Source organism: Sciurus vulgaris (assembly GCF_902686455.1).
Source record: "Sciurus vulgaris genome assembly, chromosome: 1".
Classification (NCBI taxonomy): Eukaryota; Metazoa; Chordata; class Mammalia; order Rodentia; family Sciuridae; genus Sciurus; species Sciurus vulgaris.
The window spans coordinates 143462240-143482202 of NC_136461.1; the positions used below are offsets into that span (position 1 = coordinate 143462240).

The window sequence follows — 19963 nt, forward strand, 5'->3', positions numbered from 1 at the left end:
AACAGAAATCCTTGAAATGAAGGAAACAATCAACCAAGTTAAAAACGCCACACAAAGCATAACCAATAGGATAGAATACCCGGAAGACAGAACTTCAGACATTGAAGAAAAAATATTTAATCTTGAAAACAAAGTTGACCAAACAGAGAAGATGGTAAGAAATCATGAAGAGAATCTACAAGAATTATGGGATATCATGAAAAGGCCAAATTTAAGAATTATTGGGATTGAGGAAGGCCTAGAGAAACAAACCAAAGGAATGAACAATCTATTCAATGTAATAATATCAGAAAATTTCCCAAATCTGAAGAATGAAATGGAAAATCAAGTTCAAGAGGCTTATAGGACTCCAAACACACAAAATTACAACAGACCCACACCAAGGCACATTATTATGAAAATACCTAACATACAAAATAAAGACAGAATTTTAAAGGCTGTGAGAGAAAAGAATCAGATTATATTCAAGGGGAAACCACTATGGATATCAGCAGATTTTTCAATCCAGACCCTAAAAGCTACAAGGGCCTGGAACACCATTTATCAAGCCCTGAAAGAAAACGGATGCCAACCAAGAATCTTATACCCAGCAAAACTTACCTTCAGATTTGACGGTGAAATAAAATCCTTCCATGATAAACAAAAGCTAAAAGAATTTACAAAAAGAAAGCTGGCATTACAGAACATTCTCAGCAAAACATTCCATGAGGAAGACATGAAAAACAACAATGTAAATCAGCAAAGGGAGGAACTACCCTAAAGGAACAGCCAAATAAAGGAGAAACCAAAAAAAACCTCGTGTCAAAAAAAAAAAAAAAAATGAGCCAAATGATCAGGAATACGAATCATATCTCAACAATAATCCTGAATGTTAATGGCCTGAACTCATCAATCAAAAGACAGACTGGCAGATTGGATTATAAAGAAAAATCCAACAATTTGCTGCCTGCAAGAGACTCATCTCATAGAAACAGATACCCATAGACTAAAGGTGAAAGGATGGGGAAACACATACCATGCACATGGACACAGCAAAAAGCTGGAGTATCCATCCTCATTTCAGATAATGTGGACTGCGGCCAAAACTAGTCAGAATGGATAAAGAAGGACGTTTCATACTGCTTAAGGGAAGCATAAATCAGCAAGACAGAACAATCATAAATATCTATGCCCCAAACACTGCTCATCCATGTATGTCAAACAAATCCTTCTCAATTTCAGAAATCAAATAGACCACAACACAATAATACTAGGTGATTTTAACACACCTCTCTCACCACTGGACAGATCCTCCAAACAAAAATTGAACAAAGAAACCATAGATCTCAAAAACACAAACAACAATTTAGACTTAATGGACATTTATAGAATATACCATACAACAAAGAGTGGATACACTTTCTTAGCAGCACATGGATCCTTCTCAAAAATAGACCATATTTTATGCCGCAAAGCTACTGTTAGCAAATACAAGAAGATAGAGATTCTATCATGTATTCTATCAGATCATAATGGATTGAAATTAGAAATAAATGACAGAATAAAAAACAGAAACTTCTCCAATACCTGGAGATTAAATAATACGCTATTGTATGATGAATGGATAACAAAAAACATCAGGAAGGAAACAAAAAAATTCTTAGAAGTAAATGAGAACAAAGACACATCATATCAAACTCTCTGGGACACTATGAAGGCAGTACTTAGAGGAAGATTTAATTCATGGGGCACATTCAACAAAAGAAGTAGAAATCAACAAGTAAACGAGTTAACACTACAGCTCAAAGCCCTAGAAAAGAAGAGCAGACCAACACCAAAAGTAGTAGAAGACAGAAAATAATTAAAATCAGAGCCGAAATCAACGAAACTGAAACAAAAGAAATAATCGGAAAAATTAACAAAATAAATAGTTGGTTCTTTGAAAAAATAAACAAAATTGATAAACCCTTAGCCACACTAACAAGGAGAAAGAGGGAGAAAACTCAAGTTATTAAAATTCGGAATGAACAAGGAAATATCACAACAGACATGAGTGAAATACAAAACATAATTAGAAGCTATTTTGAAAATCTATATTCCAACAAATCAGAAAACCTTGAAGACATCAACAAGTTTCCAGAGACATATGAATTACTTAAACTGAATGAGGAGGACATACACAACTTAAATAAATCAATTTCAAGCAATGAAACAGAAGAGGTCATCAAAGGCCTACCAACAAAGAAAAGTCTGGGACCAGATGGGTTCTCAGCCGAGTTCTACAACACCTTTAAAGAAGAGCTCATTCCAGGGTTTCAAGATGGCAGCCTAGAGGGTGGCTGCATTTCATGTTGCTCCAGGACTCAGGATTCAAAAGAGGAGATATTGAGAGACTTGGGACCAACTCAAAGCAGCCGGGTGAGTCTCTCCCATTGGGGAGGCATCCCGGATGGGACGGTAGTCCCGGAACGCAGGGAGCTTTGTGAAGTAGAGCTGCCGGCGAGACACCCCTCCCCCCGCTGGAGCAGTGAACTCGGACAACTGGGAGCATCGGAGAGGAGGCCGCTCAGCACAGCGCTGGGACTCGGAGAAACCACTGGGGCTCCGGTGGCTACACAGGGGAGGAGCGGCGAGGAGAGCTGTGTGGACTGAGAAAACCAGGGCCTGCCCTGAGGAGGAGGAGGAGGAGCGTGGCCGCTTGGATTCGGAGTGACTATACCAGAGCTACAGGCAGTTGCCAGAAGAGAAGCCGCGCGGCGAGCTGTTTGGACTCAGACCACTTCTGAACACCGGGGCCTGCCCGGAGGAGTAGGAGGAGGAGGAGGAGGAGGAGCGCGGCGGGTCGTTTGGACTCGCAGTGACTGCATTAGAGCTCCAGGCGGCTGCTCAGAGGAGAAAGTGAGTGGTGAGTTGTTTGGACTTAGAGCGACCGCTCCTGAACACAGGGGGGCTGCCTGGAGGAGAAGCGCGGTGGTTCGCTTGGTCTCGAGTGGCCGCACCAGAGCTCCGGGCCGTTGCCCAGAGGACACGTGCAGTGGGTCACGTGGTTTCACAGCCACTCAGAGCGACCGCTCCTGAACACCCGGGGGGGTTACCTGGAGGAGGAGGAGGAACGGGGAGGGACATTTCGACTCGGAGTAATTGATTGCCCAGGGCTACGGGTGGTTGGTGGGAGGAGGCACGCAGTGAGTTGCTTGGACTCCTAGTGACCGCACCGGAATACTGGGTGGCTGCCTGGAGGAAGAGGCGTGTGGCGGGTCTCTGGGACTCAGAGCGATTGTACGGGGCCCCAGGTGGCTGCTCAGAGGAGGGGCCGCATAGCCAGGCGATTAGGTGTAGAGCAGGGTCCCAGGATCTAGGAGGCTTCTTGGTGGAAGAGCCGCACAGAGACACGCTTAGGGGCAGAGCGAAGGCTCCAGGACTGCGGGCAGATTCTCTGAGGAGGAGTAGCCTAAGGAGATTCATCTGCGAAAGGTGAGGCTCCCAGGCCCAGGAGGTAGAGCCGGGCCCCTGGGAACTTTGCAGAGGAAGGCAACCCAGCCCAGGCGGTACCTGTAAATTGAGGGGAACCTCTAAGAGGGAACTGACCAGCGAGACCTCCCCACCGGGTGAGTCTTCCCTGCCGGGTGAGGTTTCCCCACAAGGACGGTAAAACCAGAGACACAGGCCCAAACAGGCCTTGCCTCAGCCCGCAGTCTAGTTCCCCTTTGGATGACCATTGGTCAACAAGTGGAGGCACCTCTGCCCACTAGCAAGGAATATACCCCACCTGAAGGCCACCACTCCTAGAGAGGCAGCTTCCTTGTGGAGCACCGCATTATCAACTTCCTCCAAGACTTCAGCCTACTGAAGGCTAACAGGGGATATATATAGAAATCTTCAGGGGCATTGTAAGTCAATAGAGGAAATCTACAATATCTCAGCGGTCCACTGACACCTGAACAATATGAGAAAACAAGGAAAGAAAATGCTGCAAACAAATCTAGATGTTACATCAATAAAACCCAATGACAGCATGGCAGAAGAAATGACAGAAAAGGAGTTCAGAACGTACATAATTAAAATGATCAGGGAAGCAAACGATGAGATGGAAGAGCAAATGCAGGCATTGAATGATCGCACCAATCGACAGTTAAAAGAGCAAATACAGGAAGCAAAAGATCATTTCAATAAAGAGTTAGAGATAATGAAAAAAAAACAAACAGAAATCCATGACATGAAGGAAACAATAAACCAAATTAAGAACTCCATAGAAAGCATATCCAGTAGGATAGAACACCTGGAAGACAGAACCTCAGACACTGAAGACAAAATATGTAACCTTGAAAACAAAGTTGAACAAACAGAGAAGATGGTAAGAAATCATGAACAGAATCTACAAGAATTATGGGATATCATGAAAAGGCCAAATTTAAGAATTATTGGGATTGAGGAAGGCTTAGAGAAATAAACCAAAGGAATGAACAATCTATTCAATGAAATAATATCAGAAAATTTCCCAAATCTGAAGAATGAAATGGAAAATCAAGTTCAAGAGGCTTATAGGACTCCAAATACACAAAATTACAACAGACCCACACCAAGGCACATTATAATGAAAATGCCTAACATACAAAATAAAGACAGAATTTTAAAGGCTGTGAGAGAAAAGAACCAAATTATATTCAGGGGGAAACCAATACGGATATCAGCAGATTTTTCAATCCAGACACTAAAAGCTAGAAGGGCCTGGAACAACATTTACCAAGCCCTGAAAGAAAACGGATGCCAACCAAGAATCTTATACCCAGAAAAACTTACCTTCAGATTTGACGGTGAAATAAAATCCTTCCATGATAAAAAAAAAGCTAAAAGAATTTACAAAAAGAAAGCCGGCATTACAGAACATTCTCAGCAAAATATTCCATGAGGAAGAGATGAAAAACAAAGAAGCAAATCAGCAAAGGGAGGAATTATCATAAAGGAATTGTCAAATAAAGGAGGAACCAAGTTGTGTCAAACAAATAAATAAAAATAAAATTTAAAAAATGAACCAAATGACCAGGAAACCAAATCATATCTCAATAATAACCCTGAACATTAATGGCCTAAATTCATCAATCAAAAGACATAGACTGGCAGATTGGATTAAAAAGAAAGATCCAACAATATGTTGCCTACAAGAGACTCACCTCATAGAAAAAGATACCCATAGAATAAAGGTGAAAGGATGGGGAAACACATACCATGCACATGGACTCAGCAAAAAAGCTGGAGTATCCATCCTCATTTCAGACAATGTGGACTTCAAGCCAAAGTTAGTCAGAAGGGATAAAGAAGGTCATTTCATACTGCTTAAGGGAAGCATAAATCAGCAAGATATAACAATCATAAACATCTATGCCCCAAACAGTGGCTCATCCATGTATGTCAAACAAATCCTTCTCAATTTCAGAAACCAAATAGACCATAACACAATAATACTAGGTGATTTTAACACGCCGCTCTCACCACTGGACAGATCTTCCAGACAAAAATTGAACAAAGAAACCATAGATCTCAATAAAACAATCAATAATTTAGATTTAACGGACATTTATAGAATATACCATCCAACCAAGAGCGAATACACTTTCTTCTCAGCAGCACATGGATCCTTCTCTAAAATAGACCATATATTATGCCATAAAGCTAATGTTAGCAAATACAAGAAGATAGAGACACTACCTTGTATTCTATCAGATCATAATGGATTGAAGTTAGAAATAAATGAAAGAGTAAAACACAGAAACTATTCCAACATCTGGAGATTAAACAACATGCTATTATATGATGAATGGATAACAGAAGATATTAGGAAGGAAATTAAAAAATTCTTAGAGGTAAATGAGAACAAAGAAACATCATATCAAAATCTCTGGGACACTATGAAAGCAGTACTTAGAGGGAAATTTATTTCATGGAGCGCATTTAATAAAAGAAGTAAAACTCAAAAAATAAACGACCTAACACTACAGCTCAAAGCCCTAGAAAAAGAAGAACAGACCAGCACCAAAAGTAGTAGAAGATAGGAAATAGTTAAACTCAGAGCTGAAATCAATGAAATTGAAACAAAAGAAACAACACAAAAAATTGACAAAATAAATAGTTGGTTCTTCGAAAAAATAAACAAAATTGATGAACCTTTATCCACACTAACAAAGAGAAGACGAGAGAAAACCCAAATCACTAAAATTCGGAATGAACAAGGAAATATCACAACAGACAGGATTGAAATACAAAACATAATTAGAAGCTATTTTGAAAATCTATACTCCAACAAAATAGAAAATTTTGAAGACATCGACAGGTTTCTAGAGACATATGAATTGCCTAAACTGAACGAGGAGGACATGCACAATTTAAATAGACCAATTTCAAGTACTGAAATAGAAGAAGTCATCAAAAGCCTACCAACAAAGAAAAGTCCGGGACCAGATGGGTTCTCAGCTGAGTTCTACAAAACCTTTAAAGAAGAGCTCATTCCAATACTTCTCAAAGTATTCCATAAAATAGAAGAGGAGGGAACCCTCCCAAACTCATTCTACGAAGCCAATATCACCCTGATACCTAAATCAGACACAGACACATCGAGGAAAGAAAATTTCAGACCAATATCCTTAATGAACATCGACGCAAAAATTCTCAATAAAATTTTAGCAAATCGCATACAAAAACATATTAAAAAGATAGTGCACCATGATCAAGTGGGTTTCATCCCAGGGATGCAAGGTTGGTTCAACATCAGGATATCAATAAATGTCATTCACCATATCAATAGACTTAAAGTCAAGAATCACATGATTATTTCAATAGATGCAGAAAAAGCAATCGATAAAATACAGTACCCCTTCATGCTCAAAACACTAGAAAAAATAGGGATAGTGGGAACATTCCTTAACATTGTAAAGGCCATTTATGCTAAGCCCATGGCTAATATCATTCTAAATGGTGAAAAACTGAAAGCATTCCCCCTAAAAACTGGAACAAGGCAGGGATGCCCTCTTTCACCACTTCTATTCAACATCGTTCTTGAGACTCTAGCCAGAGCAATTAGACAAACCAAAGAAATTAAAGGGACACGAATTGGAAAAGAAGAACTCGAACTATCCCTGTTCGCTGATGACATGATTATATATTTAGAGGAACCTGGAAATTCCACCAGAAAACTCTTAGAACTCATAAGTGAATTTAGTAAAGTAGCAGGTTACAAGATCAATGCTCATAAATCCAATGCATTTTTATACATAAGTGATGAATCTTCAGAAAGAGAAATTAGGAAAACTACCCCATTCACAATAGCATCGAAACAAATAAAATACTTGGGAATCAATCTCACAAAAGAGGTGAAAGACCTCTACAATGAGAACTATACAACACTAAAGAAAGAAATTAAAGAACACCTTAGAAGATGGAAAGATCTTCCATGTTCTTGGATAGGAAGAATTAATATTGTCAAAATGGCCATACTACCTAAAGTGCTATACAAATTCAATGCAATTCCAATTAAAATCCCAATGACGTACCTTACAGAAATAGAGCAAGCAATTATGATATTCATCTGGAAGAATAAGAAACCCAGAATAGCTAAAGCAATCCTTAGCATGAAGAGTGAAACAGGGGGTATTGCAATACCAGATCTTCAATTCTACTACAAAGCAATAGTAACAAAAACGGCATGGTATTGGTACCAAAATAGAAAGGTAGATCAATGGTACAGAATAGAGGACATGGACACAAACCCAAATAAATACAATTTTCTCATACTAGACAAAGGGGCCAAAAATATGCAATGGAGAAAAGATAGCCTCTTCAACAAATGGTGCTGGGAGAATTGGAAATCCATATGCAACAGAATGAAACTAAACCCATATCCCTCACCATGCACAAAACTAAACTCAAAATGGATTAAGGACCCCGGAATCAGACCAGAGACCCTGCAGATTATAGAAGAAAAAGTAGGTCCAGATCTTCAACATGTCGGCTTAGGACCAGACTTCCTTAACAGGACTCCCATAGCACAAGAAATAAAAGCTAGAATCAACCACTGGGATAGATTCAAACTAAAAAGCTTTCTCTCAGCAAAGGAAACTATCAGCAATGCGAAGAAAGAGCCTACAGAGTGGGAGAATATCTTTGCCAATCATACTTCAGATAGAGCACTAATCTCCAGAATCTATAAAGAACTCAAAACACTCTACTCCAAGAATTCAAATAATCCAGTTGACAAATGGGCTAAGGAAATGAATAGACACTTCACAGAAGAAGATCTACAAGCAATCAACAAACATATGGAAAAATGTTCAACATTTCTAGTAATAAGAGAAATGCAAATCAAAACCACCCTAAGATTCCATCTCACCCCAATTAAAATGGCGATTATCAAGAATACGAGCAACAACAGGTGTTGGCGAGGATGTGGGGAGAAAGGTACACTCATACATTGCTGGTGGGGCTGCAAATTAGTGCAGCCACTCTGGAAAGCAGTGTGGAGATTCCTTAGAAAACTTGGAATGGACCCGCCATTTGACCCAGCTATCCCACTCCTTGGCCTATACCCAAAGGACTTAAAATCAGCATACTACAGAGATACAGCCACATCAATGTTCATAGCTGCTCAATTCACAATAGCCAGACTGTGGAACCAACCTAGATGCCCTTCAATTGATGAGTGGATAAAGAAACTGTGGCATATATATACAATGGAATATTACTCAGCCATAAAGAATGATAAAATTATGGCATTTGCAGGCAAATGGATGAAATTGGAGAATATCATGCTAAGTGAGATAAGCCAATCTCAAAAAGCCAAAGGACGAATGATATCGCTAATAAGTGGAGGATGACACATAATGGGGGGAGGGAAGGGTTAGTGTTAGGGTTAGAGTTAGGGTTAGGGAGGGGGGCAAGTATGGAGGAAGGAAGCACTGTATAGAGGGAAAAGAGGGGTGGGAGGGGTGGGGGGAAGGGAAAAATTAACAGAATGAATCAAACAACATTACTCTATGTAAATTTATGATTACACAAATGGTATGCCTTTACGCCATGTACAAACAGAGAAACAACATGTATCCCATTTGTTTACAATTAAAAAAAATAAAATAAATTTGAATTCAATAAAATAAAATAAAATAATCAAAAAAAAAAAAAAAAAAAAGAAGAGCTCATTCCAATAATCCTCAAAGTATTCCATAAAATAGAAGAGGAGGGAACCCTCCGAAACTCATTCTACGAAGCCAATATCACCCTGATACCTAAATCAGACACAGACACATTGAGGAAAGAAAATTTCAGACCAATATCCTTAGTGAACATCAACGCAAAAATTCTCAACAAAATCTTAGCAAATCGCATACAAAAATATATTAAAAAGATATAACCCACCACGATCAAGTGGGTTTTATCCCAGGGATGCAAGGTTGGTTCAACATCAGGAAATCAATAAATGTCATTCACCATATCAACAGACTAAAAGTTAAGAATCACATGATTATTTCAATAGATGCAGAAAAAGCATTCGATAAAATACAGCATCCCTTTATGCACAAAACACTAGAGAAAACTGGGGTAGTGGGAACATTCCTTAACATTGTAAAGGCCATTTATGCTAAGCCCATGGCTAATATCATTCTAAATGGTGAAAAACTGAAAGCATTCCCCCTAAAAACTGGAACAAGGCAGGGATGCCCTCTTTCACCACTTCTATTCAATATCGTTCTTGAGACTCTCGCCAGAGCAATTAGACAAACCAAAGAAATTAAAGGGACACGAATTGGAAAAGAGGAACTCAAACTATCCCTGTTCGCTGATGACATGATTATATATTTAGAGGAACCTGGAAATTCCACCAGAAAACTCTTAGAACTCATAAGTGAATTCAGTAAAGTAGCAGGTTACAAGATCAATGCTCATAAATCCAATGCATTTTTATACATAAGTGATGAATCTTCAGAATGAGAAATTAGGAAAACTATCCCATTCACAATAGCCTTTAAAAAAATAAAATACTTGGGAATCAATCTCACAAAAGAGATGAAAGACCTCTACAATGAGAACTACAGAACACTAAAGAAAGAAATTAAAGAAAACCTTAGAGGATGGAAAGATCTTCCATGTTCTTGGATAGGAAGACTTAATATTGTCAAAATAGCCACACTACCAAAAGTGCTATACAGATTCAATGCAATTCCAATTAAAATCCCAACCTTACAGATATAGAGCAAGCAATTATGATATTCATCTGGAAGAATAAGAAACCCAGAATAGCTAAAGCAATCCTCAGTAGAAAGAGCGAAGCAGGGGGTATCGCAATACCAGATCTTCAACTCTACTACAAAGCAATAGTAACAAAAACAGCATGGTATTCGTACCAAAATAGACAGGTAGATCAATGGTACAGAATAGAGGACATGGACACAAACCCAAATAAATACAATTTTCTCATACTAGACAAAGGTGCCAAAAATATGCAATGGAGAAAAGATAGCCTCTTCAACAAATGGTGCTGGGAAAACTAGAAAACCATATGCAACAGAATGAAATTAAACCCCTATCTCTCACCCTGCACAAAAATCAACTCAAAATAGATCAAGGACCTTGGAATCAGACCAGAGACCCTGCATCTTATAGAAGAAAAAGTAGGTCCAAATCTTCAACTTGTTGGCTTAGGATCCGACTTCCTTAACGGGACTCCCATAGCACAAGAAATAAAAGCTAGAATCAACAACTGGTATAGATTCAAACTAAATAGCTTTCTCTCAGCAAAGGAAACTATCAGTAATGTGAAGAGAGAGCCTACAGAGTGGGAGAATATCTTTGCCACTCATACTTTAGATAGCGCGCTAATTTCCAGAATCTATAAAGAACTCAAAAAATTCTACACCAAGAATACAAATAACCCAATCAACAAATGGGCTAAGGAAATGAACAGACACTTCACAGAAGAAGATGTACAAGCAATCAACAGATATATGAAAAAATGTTCAACATCTCTAGTAATAAGAGAAATGCAAATCAAAACCACCTTAAGATTCCATCTCACCCCAATAGAATGGCGATTATTAAGAACACAAGCAACAATAGGTGTTGGCAAGGATGTGGGGAAAAAGGTATACTCATACATTGCTGGTGGGACTGCAAATTAGTGCAGCCACTCTGGAAAGCAGTATGGAGATTCCTCAGAAAGCTTGGAATGGATCCACCATTTGACCCAGGTATCCCACTCCTTGGCCTATACCCAAAGGACTTAAAATCAGCATACTACAGAGATACAGCCACATCAATGTTCATAGCTGCTCAATTCACCATAGCCAGATTGTGGAACCAACCTAGATGCCCTTCAGTTGATGAATGGATAAAGAAACTGTGGCATATATATACAATGGAATATTACTCTGCCATGAAGAATGATAAAATTATGGCATTTGCAGGCAAATGGATGAAATTGGAGAGTATCATGCTAAGTGAGATAAGCCAATCTCAAAAAACCAAAGGACAAACGATCTCGCTGATAAGCGGATGATGACATGTAGTGGGGGGTGGGAGGGGTTAGCGTTAGAGTTAGGGTTAGGTTTAGGGTTAGAGTTAAGGAGGGTGGCAAGAATGGAGGAAGGAAGGACTGTATAGAGGGAAAAGAGGGGTGGAGGGATGTGGGGGGGAAGGGAAAAAATAACAGAATGAATCAAACAACATTACTCTATGTAAATTTATGATTACACAAATGGTATGCCTTGACTCCATGTACAAACAAAGAAACAACATGTATCCCATTTGTTTACAATTAAAATAAAGGTATTAAGTTTGGAAAGGAAGAAACAAAAAAAAATTATTTATAAATTATTTTATACACAACAAAAACTTAAAAATAAAATTACACACAAACACCATATATGTATATAAACACATATATATCCATAAAAACCTCCTATAAACATAGAAACAGTCAAAGGCTACAAAAGGAAAGAAATAAATATATCAAAAAATAAAAGTAAAAACATATGAGATTGCCATTTTTTTTTTTTTTTTTTTTAGCCACAGCACTCACAAGAAATAAAAAGATTGATATTAAATTGGTACAATCCTTTGGGATAAGTAATTTTTGAATGTGCATCAAAACTAAATATACAAATATCCTTTGATCCAGGTGTTTTATTACTCAGAATGTGTACAAAGAAAGATACACAAATATTCTCATTGCAACTGTGTCTAATTTCCATCTATAGGAATGCATTCACATTATGAAATGCTATGCGGTTATTGAAAAACTTAGGTATTTATCCACTTTTACTGAAAGAGCTATAAAACATTGTCAGAGATAGTAATACTTACCCTATATTATATATCCTCCTATTTCTAATAATCCTTACAGTTAGGTGAGGCCACGTGATTAGTTCTATCCAATGGGCTTGAAGGGAAAACAGTGTGGTATCTGGGCTGGGATAGCAAAAAGTCCATGTCCTTCTCTCTTCTTGCACTTCTTCTATGAAAACAACAAAGGATGGTGCAGTAAGATGTGAAACCTCCAATAGCCTAAGTCCCTGAGTAAGAGACCCCATCAACACATGAAATACAAATGAAAAATACACTTTCGTATATTTAAACGAGTGGAATTATGGCATCAGTTTGTTACTCTGGTACAACCTAGCCAATCCTAATTAATATTTATCATTATAATAAGAAAACAAAGGCAAATCAAAACAAGAGTATTCTCCTATGAATTTTTAAAAATTATGTATGTGTTTTCTTATACAGGATGTAAATTTATCGAGAGTAAATTTTTATCTTGAGAAGGGGATGTAAGAGTCCCAGGAAGAGAATAGAGAAAATGATAAGGGATTCTATGCTTTTATATTGCTTGAGTTTTTCAAAAGCAGATTGTTTCTTAAACATAATCTAGGATTACTTTCAAATCTTCTGACATTTCACACATCAACCCCATTGATAACTCCTTTCTACCTATCTTCCCTCCCTCAAATTAGAGTAGAAAGGCTTCTGATTAAGAGGAAAACGTTAATATAATCAACTTGGGAAAGGGAAAAAATGCATTAGTATTGTTATCTGACAGCAAGTTTATGGTTCCTATCACTCTTCTTCTGACAATGCCTGAGATCAACAAATTAATTAGACTGAGAGAATCCAATTTTGTTGTGTTATGAACACACTATCAGAACACTATTAGAAATGAGTCATCTAGTCTACCCTCCAACATTCAGGATTAAAGGAAAGTCTAATGAGATCTCTAATGAAGGATGCCTGTCACAGTGAGAATAAACTGGGGAAAGGAGAATATGATTCTTTCGAAAATATTCATTTTAGGAGATGCCGATTCTTCCCATTGATTCTTTTAACGATTCATTCTAAAGTACTTTTTCACTACATTTTTCCTGCTATATTTTGTTACTCTTTTATAGATTAAAAAGTTCATGACATTATTAACTACTGCAAAGAAAGCTTTGCACTAAGTAAATGGAGATGACTTTTTATCTTTAAAATGTATATGACTAAACAAGTTTAATATTTTGCCTTCAAATGAATATAGTACATGAAATTTGCAATGTACCTATGTATTATATTTGAATCGTCTACAACTACTTTTGCCTCTTTCAAGTTCCTACTACAATACTTAGAATATAATTCACATTTGACTTCAGATCTTCTGTATGTAGCCTTCCATGGAGTTAAGATAATAATATTTGACTAATTTTAAAAACCACAGTTTTGTTGTAATCACTTGCATATGAGTTATTTTTTAGAGAACAATTTGAACCATAGTAAGAAAGAAAAAAATAATTCCAATTATATTAAGTTCAGATTTGGGTACCTTCAAATGAAAGGACTTCAACATATGAGTGTGAGGACAGGGTGGGCAGGGGGTAACGGGGGAATGACGCACAATACAGCCCGTAACAGTCAGTGCAGAATGAGAACTTGATGAGGATTTGAACCAAAGTGTGTGACTTCAGAGCCTAAACTCTACTCTACTGCTTTATGGTAGTTTGGTTGCTATATTTTTCCTGGCTGCTATGTACTTAGTTTGATTTTCCTACTAGACCAAAAATTCCTTGAGGGTAAGGACTTCATCTCATTCACGCAAAAGGTATTTATTGAGCATTAGTCAATCATTCTGACACTATTCTAAAATGTTCTAGGCACTACAGCGACTGCATGACATGACAAAGTTGCTATTCTCAAAGAGTTTACTTTCGAAAAGTGACAGACACAGACAATAAAAAAATAAGTAAATGTTATAAAGACAATAAAACAGGATAATGGGATGAGAGTAGTGGCTTCTTTAGATGGTGTACTAACACACAGGAGCAGATTTTCAAATTAAATTTCCATGAACCAGGAATCTTATGTAGTATCAGGTTTCGTTAATAATTCAAAGGATTCAGGCAACAAGGAAGTTCACAATAAAAAGTCTGAGATATTCAGTGAAGTTCCTCAGGTCCTTCAATGTCAGACATACACTCTCTAGCTTAGAAAAATACCTGAGGTTTCTAAGTGGAGATTCACAAATCACCTCACACATCAGAAGAATGTTTACATGACAACTTAAGAGGAGGTTTGTAAAATAGGGAATATTGGTCAAAAACTTTAATGCTTCCGCACAAAGAACACACTGTTAAAAAAAAAAAATATTAGACTACTTGAAGAACATAGGCTTTTAACAAAAGGATCATAGTAATGAATTGTAAAAGTTACCTACGGAAAAAGAGACCCTTCATTTTTCAGATGAATAAACTAAGGTCTGAAATATAAAATGTTTCCATCGAAATACATAGGCTTTCCAGAGAAGGAAAGTCAGGACCTACCACAAGAAGTCAGTTTCCTGAGCTGAAAATTCATACTATCTTAAATAATGAGACAAGGGAAATAAATATTGAGAAATACCAAGATCATTATTTATATATTCCAGATAAAAAGTCCTACTCAGGTCTTGGGAGAAAGCAGCCACTCCACAGTCACCAGATCTTCTATATCACCAAGTAGGCTGGGTAAGCTGGATAAGATTTACAGTGCATTCTCAGATGCTGACGAGGGTACAGTGACACCTACTTTCCACTAAGGCAAAATTTTTACTATGTAAAAATTCAAAGCTCTTCATAGGCAAATGTACCATGTTTGGTAGTTATACTATCCACTTCTACACTACTTGTACAAAATCTCTATTTTCTTTGTTCCTTTTTAAAATAAAATGATGGATTTTTAGTATAGATTTCTGACTAAAATTGAGGCACTTGAACACAAATTTTCTCTATGATTAAGAAATTTTCTAAATTAAATTTTTCTTTAAAGTACTTGCAAAATAAAATTATAAATCAGTAAAATTGAACCATGTGAAAATCACATAAGAGATTTAAGGGCCCTTTTCTGCTATTTTATCAAATTACTGGCACATTCAATTTCCTAGACAAAAATACTAAAAAATTTTTTTAAAAAAACTGCAGGATTAAAGAATGGCTGACTCATTTTAACTGTCACAAAGAGACAACTGAGAAACATCTAGAAAATAAATCCAAGTTAATGTGATAACAAAGAATGAAGAAACTGCTTTAAAAAAAAGAAGTTTCACTGACCAAAGTAGCTATGAATGAAGGAAATGAAAGATATTACTTTGATGTCTTTAACTTTCATATTCCTTATGTGGGGAAAGGGGTGACCTCTCTCTACAGGTTCACTTTTGTAAATAAGAAATTTCACAATTGTTGCTACAAAAATATAATTGCTGACTTTTTGCTCTGCATCCCAATTTTTACTTTCTAATGAGGAGCATTCTTAAAGCTGTGGAGAAACAGACAAAATGAAAAATAAGAGTGGATTAGAAATACTTGAAAAACAAGCAGATTATTATGACATGTGTGTTTTTAAAAAGTTATTTGAGGCCAGATCATGAGCATCCAAGGCCAAAAATAATTATTACTCTGTTAAGTATAGAGGAGAGTTTGATTTGGATAGATCAATGGAAGATAAATTTTCAGGAATGTCCTAAAAAGAGGTGGGAAACTGTTAAGATGCTCCTAAGATCATTCCCAAGATATCAATAAAGGTCCTAGAAGCAAACAGGTAGAAATCAAGCTAGATATTTTAAGAGAGACAAAGAAAATATTTACAAAGATGTGAGTCCAATGTAAGGAAACCCACGAAGAACAGTAGCAAAGAATAGTGGTGCTACAATGGCAGAGAACTATAATCACCCTAGGTTACCTGATGGGAGCTGTGGCCTACTGATGCCACAAAGGCTTTTTGATGGCCTTCTGATGGTAATCTGCAGAGGGCTGAGGGCATGTGTGTACTGACCTCACTCTCTACACCTTCTGATCTGTCACTCCTTCTGGCTGGTCAAACCCAACTGGAAGCCAAGGGCAACGAGCAGAGTAAAAAGAGGATCTGAAGAAGCAGATGGAAGAGATACAGTATAGGAGAACATAGGTAGGGCCTCTGTTATGGCTTGGATATGAAATGTCCCTCGAAGACTCATGTTGGTCCCCAATGCAGTAATGTTCAGAGGTAGGGCTTTTGGGAAGTGATTGGATCATGAGGGCTCTGACCTCATCAATTAATTAATCCACTGAGGAATTCACAGCTGAATAGATTATTAGGAGGTGGTAGGAAAAGTAGGAGCATCATTATATATTCCAAATAACTGTTGGAATTACTAGAGGGAGTTGGAGGGGAGTGGGTCCTTGGCAGTATGCCCTAGGACCTGATATCTTGTTCCTACCCACTTTTTTTCCTTTTGCTTCCTGACTGCCTTGAGGTGAGCAACTTTCTTCTTTCTTTTGTCATTTTTTTTTTCCTTTTGGAAGTACTGGGTGTTGAACCCAGGGCTTCGTATATGCTAAGCAAGCATTCTACTGGTCTACCACTGAGCTATATCCCTGGCCCTCCAACAAGCCCTTCTTCCATAATGTTCTGTCTCAGCCCAGGCACAAAGTAATGCAGCCTGCCAACTATGGACTAAAGTATCTAAACCATGAAGCCAAAATAAATCTTTCTTCCTTTAAGTTGTTTATTTCAGGTATCTCGGTCATAACAACAAAAAGCTAACCGATTTAGCCATGGCAGTGGGGCTGGAAAGGGTACAATATAGAGACAACCCTCACAGAACTTTTGAATTGATTGGATTTGGAAACAGGAAATGTCAAGACTGACTTCACCATTTCAAGCCCAAATTAGCTGACAAGAATAGATGATAGCATCAACTGAAACTGTTTATACTAACATTCATATTCTCATTGTATTCCTCAGTAATCAAAGGCCTCTATCAACATTTGTTTGGGGGTAAAATGATGAATGGATGGATGATAGAATAAATGGATTTGAGAGAAAATTATGTTATATAGTTTAAGACATACTTAGCTTGAAATATGGTGAAACGCTCTGGCAAGAGTTGGAAATTTCAGCCTAAACCTCTAAAAAAGAAAGGAATAAAGATATAACTCTAGAACTATTTGCACAAAAAGAAATAGAAATATGTGGACAAAAGGCATTTGAGATATGTGAATGGATGAAATGTCACACAGAACGTGTATAGAGGGAAAGAAAGTAAGGTCTAATGACCACACTTGGGGTCTCTGAATTTATAGGACTAAAGGAAGAAGGGGAATAACAAGACAACATGTGCCACCATTTGCCATACTACTAAAATATATTCACATATATTTATACATTTCTTGACACTGTATAGTCTTGCCTGAAGTATGATATAAATGCAAGCTAGAGACCACCACCCATTCACTTGTCTCGGTAAGATATTTTTGAGACTCCCACATCCCAGTCTTACTACTTTTACTCAACTTGAATCTAACACAATGAACATTAATGTTATTTTAATTCAGTTAAGCCTATAATGCTTATTCTTTCAACAGTAATGTATTGAATACTGTTATATCCTAGCACTATGTGAAAGTGAAAGTCAGTCTCCAGACTTCAAGGAAATTAAAATCTATTTGGACTATAAAACACTAGTGAACAAAAAACAATTAAAATTCAATTAAGAGGTGACCTGTATGAGCCAAACCAAATAGCATTTCATCCATTGAGAAAAAGCAATCCTTGCTCTTTTTCCCTAATTCAGAAGACCGAAAGAGGAGCTAAATCCTACACAGTTGTACTTTCTGTTAAAAGTTCAATCACACTGTACAGTAAATTTCTCTTTACCTATATTTCTTTTCCTGTGTTCCAAAAGATCTCAATTATCTTTGTATCTAGTGCCTGTCACATGATGGGCATTCAATTAAATGTTCACTGGGTGAATTAATAAATCAGCCAAGCCCAAAGCAGCTGAATCAATATCTTTAACTGTCTTCTAGGCAAATCCCCAAAGCTTTAAAGTTCAAAGCAGCTACCTAGTAACTGCTACGTTCTCCAACATAATCCCCTCTTAACCTGGTCCTTATTGAAAGGAAAACAAACCTTGCAAACCACATAATCAGCAGTATCTCTTAAACTTGAAAGTATACACTAATCACCTAGAGATCTTATTAAAATAAAGGTTTTGCTAAATTTCAGTAGGGAGGAAGCCTGATAGTCCACATTTCAAACAAGCTCCCAGTAATGCTGTTTTGCTGGTCAGTGGACCACACTTTCTTTTTCTGGAGTATCAAAAACTTGGATGGCATTGCAGAAGATACATATGTAGTCTTAAAGCCAGAGTGAAGACCCTGCTCCCACATGTCCTAGTTGTATTACATAAGTCAATAAACATATTTATTTTACTGAGTTCTTACTATGTACCAAGAATTAATGTTTCATACTTATTAGCTTATGAATAGGGCTTAGGTTAAACAAGCTGTTCAACTAGAACTAGTAAATGGTAAGCTGAGGCAGATTAACCCAAGAAACCTTATATTTAACTACTATATGACACTGCCTAGTTCCCCACCCATGACAAAGATTAAATAACAATTAGTATTTAGCTAACTTTTATTGAGTATTTCTATTCCCTTGGGGTGTATTTACCTATTTATCTTCATAATATCCTTAGGATGTAAATACCATTAGTATCTCCTCCTCCCCCTCCCCCTCCTCCTTCTCCTTCTTGTTCTAATTAGTCCTAAGAGGCAGTAGAATGCATTTTGACACATCATACATAAATGGAGTATAACTTCTCATTCTTTGGTTGTACAAGACGTACACAGGTCCTGTAATCACTTATGCACATAGGGTAAAAATGTCCAATTCATTCTACTTTTCTTCCTATTCCCATACCCCCTCCCCTGCCTTCACACCCCTCTGTCTAATCCACTGTACCTCTATTCTACCCTAGCCCCCCACCCTTATTGTGAATTAGCATTCGCATATCAGATAAAACAATAGGCCTTTGGTTCTTTGGCACTGGTTTATTTCCCTTAGCCTGATACTCTCCAGCATCATCCATTTCCCAGCAAATGCCATAATTTCATTCTTTTTTAAGGCTGAGTAATATTCCATTGTGTATATACACATTTTCTTTAGTCTGTTGAAGGGCACCTAGGTTGTTCCATAGTTTAGCTATTATGAATTGGGCTGCTGTAAACACTAATGTGACTAGTATCCCCCTCTTAAAGGTTTTTTTAAAGGTCTAACCAAGTTAAATAGCCTAGCTGAAGGTCAAATATTGCCACAGCCAGAAACTAGAACCAAGCGGCGTAACTGCAGAGTCGGGTTCTCTTTTACCAGGAAAGTCAACTCGCTGGGGTCGGTGCACAGGAGCAACAGTTCAAGGTGGTGTAACTGCTAGCCCCACTCACTGGCAAAACGACCTTTATGTATGTCTGTGGGATGTCGTTCGGCTTACACCCAGGACCCCAAAGCCGGTTTTGACTCTGGTACAAAGACTTGTCTCGCCCCAAGAAGGGGTGATTAACTAAACGTCTTAGATTTATATGCAAATAAAACTTTAACACCGATTGGATCAGTAACTCACATTTCCGCAGCCCCAGAAATTTGACCGGCCCGCGTCCTAACCCGACCGCCCCCGGGG

General features: G+C 37.6%; 1 long non-coding RNA gene across 1 annotated transcript in view; it reads right to left on the minus strand.

Moving 5' to 3' along the window:
* The window catches only part of LOC306641295, a 98683-nt gene extending 79575 nt beyond the window's left edge, over positions 1–19108 (minus strand). Inside the window, exons 1-2 of the long non-coding RNA XR_013758113.1 lie at positions 18961–19108; positions 12325–12475 (exon numbers count right to left, since the gene is read on the minus strand). This is a non-coding gene — a long non-coding RNA (uncharacterized lncRNA). The remainder of the gene's footprint in view (positions 1–12324; positions 12476–18960) is intronic.
* Positions 19109–19963: the final 855 nt, after the last annotated feature.